The sequence below is a fragment of the Mytilus trossulus genome, unplaced genomic scaffold (genome assembly GCF_036588685.1).
Source record: "Mytilus trossulus isolate FHL-02 unplaced genomic scaffold, PNRI_Mtr1.1.1.hap1 h1tg001075l__unscaffolded, whole genome shotgun sequence".
Classification (NCBI taxonomy): domain Eukaryota; kingdom Metazoa; phylum Mollusca; class Bivalvia; order Mytilida; family Mytilidae; genus Mytilus; species Mytilus trossulus.
In genome coordinates this window covers 12,501-17,500 of record NW_026963631.1, presented here as the reverse complement: position 1 = coordinate 17,500, position 5,000 = coordinate 12,501, and positions in this window count along the sequence as shown.

The window sequence follows — 5,000 nt, the reverse complement described above, 5'->3', positions numbered from 1 at the left end:
GCCTGGCTAGCGGGCTACCGCGGGTGTCGGTGTACGTGGTCGACCCGATAGCGGGCTACCGCTGGTAAAGGGACGTGGACGGCCCTGGCTAGCGGGCTACCGAGGGTGTCAGGTGTACGTGGTCGACCCGATACTGGGCTACCGCTGGTAAAGGGACGTGGACGGCCGTGCTAGCGGGCTACCGCGGGTATCGGTGTACGTGGTCGACCCGATAGCGGGCTACCGCGGGTTAAAGGGACGTGGACGGCCTGGCTAGCGGGCTACCGCGGGTGTCGGTGTACGTGGTCGACCCGATAGCGGGCTACCGCCTGGTAAAGGGACGTGGACGGCCCTGGCTAGCGGGCTACCGCGGGTGTCAGTGTACGTGGTCGACCCGATAGCGAGCTACCGCGGGTAAAGGGACGTGGACGGCCGTGCTAGCGGGCTACCGCGGGTATCGGTGTACGTGGTCGACCCGATAGCGGGCTACCGCGGGTAAAGGGGACGTGGACGGCCTGGCTAGCGGGCTACCGCGGGTGTCGGTGTACGTGGTCGACCCGATAGCGGGCTACCGCTGGTAAAGGGACGTGGACGGCCTGGCTAGCGGGCTACCGCGGGTGTCAGTGTACGTGGTCGACCCGATACTGGGCTACCGCTGGTAAAGGGACGTGGACGGCCGTGCTAGCGGGCTACCGCGGGTATCGGTGTACGTGGTCGACCCGATAGCGGGCTACCGCGGGGTAAAGGGACGTGGACGGCCTGGCTAGCGGGCTACCGCGGGTGTCGGTGTACGTGGTCGACCCGATAGCGGGCTACCGCTGGTAAAGGGACGTGGACGGCCTGGCTAGCGGGCTACCGCGGGTGTCAGTGTACGTGGTCGACCCGATAGCGAGCTACCGCGGGTAAAGGGACGTGGACGGCCGTGCTAGCGGGCTACCGCGGGTATCGGTGTACGTGGTCGACCCGATAGCGGGCTACCGCGGGTAAAGGGACGTGGACGGCCTGGCTAGCGGGCTACCGCGGGTGTCGGTGTACGTGGTCGACCCGATAGCGGGCTACCGCTGGTAAAGGGACGTGGACGGCCTGGCTAGCGGGCTACCGCGGGTGTCAGTGTACGTGGTCGACCCCGATACTGGGCTACCGCTGGTAAAGGGACGTGGACGGCCCGTGCTAGCGGGCTACCGCGGGTATCGGTGTACGTGGTCGACCCGATAGCGGGCTACCGCGGGTAAAGGGACGTGGACGGCCTGGCTAGCGGGCTACCGCGGGTGTCAGTGTACGTGTCGACCCGATAGCGGGCTACCGCTGGTAAAGGGACGTGAACGGCCTGGCTAGCGGGCTACCGCGGGTGTCAGTGTACGTGGTCGTCCCCAACCCGCGGTCGGTTAAGGCATGGAAAACAAAAATTAACAAGTCCCGCTTACGTCCTGACATTCCGCGAAACCAGGTTAACGTATCGAGGAATACCATGCTTATGTCCCATATGGTCCTGACATTCGCGAAACCAGGTTAACGTATCGAGGAATACCATGCTTATGTCCATATGGTCCTGACATTCGCGAAACCAGGTTAACGTATCGAGGAATACCATGCTTATGTCCATATGGTCCTGACACTCGCGAAACCAGGGCTAACGTATCGAGGAATACCATGCTTATGTCCATATGGACCTGACATTCGCGAACGAAACCAGGCTAACGTATCGAGGACTAAGGACAGCTCGGGTCCTGACACGGACTGGTTAGGGTTAGGGTTAGGGTTAGGGTTAGGGTTAGGGTTAGGTTAGGGTTAGGGTTAGGGTTAGGGGTTAGGGTTAGGGTTAGGGTTAGGGTTAGGGTTAGGGTTAGGGTTAGGGTTAGGGTTAGGGTTAGGGTTAGGTTAGGGTTAGGGTTAGGGTTAGGGTTAGGGTTAGGGTTAGGGTTAGGGTTAGGGTTAGGGTTAGGGTTAGGGTTAGGGTTAGGGTTAGGGTTTTAGTTAGGGTTAGGGTTAGGGTTAGGGTTAGGGTTAGGGTTAGGGGTTAGGGTTAGGGTTAGGGTTAGGGTTAGGGACGTGCATCGTCAAGAGGCGGCTTAGGGTTAGGGTGTACGATGCCTGCCTTTGTTACGTTTACGTTACATGAAATGTGATCGTTTCATCGAGAGACCTGCTGTACTATTCTAACGTGCGGCTTCCCGATGAAAATTTCACCCTCGTAAAAAAGTTTTACCGAGGGTATAGTTTGAAGGCTTCGATGGTCGAGAGACCCGCGGTAGCCTGCCTGCGTCTAACGTGCGGCTTACCGATGAAAATTTCACCCTTGTAAAATTTTTTTTACCGAGGGTATAGTTTGACGGCCTCGATGGTCGAGGAGACCCGCGGTAGCCTGTCCGCATCTAACGTGCGGCTTCCCGATGAACATTTCAGCCTTGTAAAAATTTTTTACCGAGGGTACAGTTAGACGGCTTCGATGGTCGAGAGACCCGCGGTAGCCTGCCTGCGTCTAACGTGCGGCTTCCCGATGAACATTTCAGCCTTGTGAATTTTTTTTACCGAGGGTACAGTTAGACGGCTTCGATGGTCGAGAGACCCGCGGTAGCCTGCCTCGTCTAACGTGCGGCTTCCCGATGAACATTTCAGCCTTGTGAATTTTTTTTACCGAGGGTACAGTCAGGACGGCTTCGATGGTCGAGAGACCCGCGGTAGCCTGCCTCGTCTAACGTGCGGCTTCCCGATGAACATTTCAGCCTTGTACATTTTTTTTTTACCGAGGGTACAGTTAGACGGCTTCGATCGATGGTCGAGAGACCCGCGGTAGCCTGCCTCGTCTAACGTGCGGCTTCCCGATGAACATTTCAGCCTTGTACATTTTTTTTACCGAGGGTACAGTTAGACGGCTTCGATCGATGGTCGAGAGACCCGCGGTAGCCTGCCTCGTCTAACGTGCGGCTTCCGATGAACATGTCAGCCTTGTAAATTTTTTTTTACCGAGGGTACAGTTAGACGGCCTCGATGGTCGAGAGATCCGCGGTAGCCTGTCCGCGTCTAACGTGCGGCTTCCCCGATGAATATCTCAGCCTTGTCATTTTTTTTACCGAGGGTACAGTTAGACGGCCTCGATGGTCGAGAGACCCGCGGTAGCTTGCCTGCGTCTAACGTACGGCTTCCCGATGGAAATTTCAGCCTTGTAAATTTTTTTTTACCGAGGGGATAGTTAGACGGCCTCGATGGTCGAGAGACCCGCGGTAGCCTGCCTCGTCTAACGTGCGGCTTCCCGATGAACATTTCAGCCTTGTACATTTTTTTTTACCGAGGGTACAGTTAGACGGCCTCGATGGTCGAGAGATCCGCGGTAGCCTGTCCGCGTCTAACGTGCGGCTTCCCGATGAACATTTCACCCTTGTAAAAAATTTTACCGAGGGTAAAGTCAGACGGCCTCGATGGTCGAGAGACCCGCGGTAGCCTGCCTCGTCTAACGTGCGGCTTCCCGATGAACATGTCAGCCTTGTAAATTTTTTTTTACCGAGGGTACAGTTAGACGGCCTCGATGGTCGAGAGATCCGCGGTAGCCTGTCCTCGTCTAACGTGCGGCTTCCCGATGAACATTTCAGCCTGGTAAAAAAAATTCTACCGAGGGTACAGTTAGACGGCCTCGATGGTCGAGAGACCCGCAGTAGCTTGCCTGCGTCTAACGTGCGGCTTCCCGATGAACATTTCAGCCTTGTAAATTTTTTTTTACCGAGGGTATATTTAGACGGCCTCGATGGTCGAGAGACCCGCGGTAGCCTGCCTCGTCTAACGTGCGGCTTCCCGATGAATATTTCAGCCTTGTCAATTTTTTTTACCGAGGGTACAGTTAGACGGCCTCGATGGTCGAGAGACCCGCGGTAGCTTGCCTGCGTCTAACGTACGGCTTCCCGATGGAAATTTCAGCCTTGTAAATTTTTTTACCGAGGGGATAGTTAGACGGCCTCGATGGTCGAGAGACCCGCGGTAGCCTGTCCGCGTCTAACGTGCGGCTTCCCGATGAACATTTCAGCCTTGTACATTTTTTTTACCGAGGGTACAGTTAGACGGCCTCGATGGTCGAGAGACCCGCGGTAGCCTGCCTCGTCTAACGTGCGGCTTCCCGATGAACATTTCAGCCTTGTAAATTTTTTTTACCGAGGGTACAGTTAGACGGCCTCGATGGTCGAGAGACCCGCGGTAGCCTGTCCGCGTCTAACGTGCGGCTTCCCGATGAACATTTCAGCCTTGTACATTTTTTTTACCGAGGGTACAGTTAGACGGCCTCGATGGTCGAGAGACCCGCGGTAGCCTGCCTCGTCTAACGTGCGGCTTCCCGATGAACATTTCAGCCTTGTAAATTTTTTTTACCGAGGGTATAGTTAGACGGCCTCGATGGTCGAGAGACCCGCGGTAGCCTGTCCGCATCTAACGTGCGGCTTCCCGATGAACATTTCACCCTTGTAAAAATTTTTTACCGAGGGTATAGTTTGAAGGCCTCGATGGTCGAGAGACCCGCGGTAGCCTGCCTCGTCTAACGTGCGGCTTCCCGATGAACATTTCAGCCTTGTAAATTTTTTTTACCGAGGGTATAGTTAGACGGCCTCGATGGTCGAGAGACCCGCGGTAGCCTGTCCGCATCTAACGTGCGGCTTACCGATGAACATTTCACCCTTGTAAAAAAATTTTACCGAGGGTATAGTTTGAAGGCCTCGATGGTCGAGAGACCCGCGGTAGCCTGTCCGCGTCTAACGTGCGACACCACGATGAAAATTTCACCCTCGTAAAAAAATTTTACCGAGGGTATACTTTGCCGGCCTGGATGATCGAGAGACCCGCGATAGCCTGTCCGCGTCTAACGTGCGACACCACGATGAAAATTTCACCCTCGTAAAAAAATTTTACCGAGGGTATAGTTTGCCGGCCTGGATGATCGAGAGACCCGCGATAGCCTGTCCGCGTCTAACGTGCGACACCACGATGAAAATTTCACCCTCGTAAAATTTTTTTACCGAGGGTATACTTTGCCGGCCTGGATG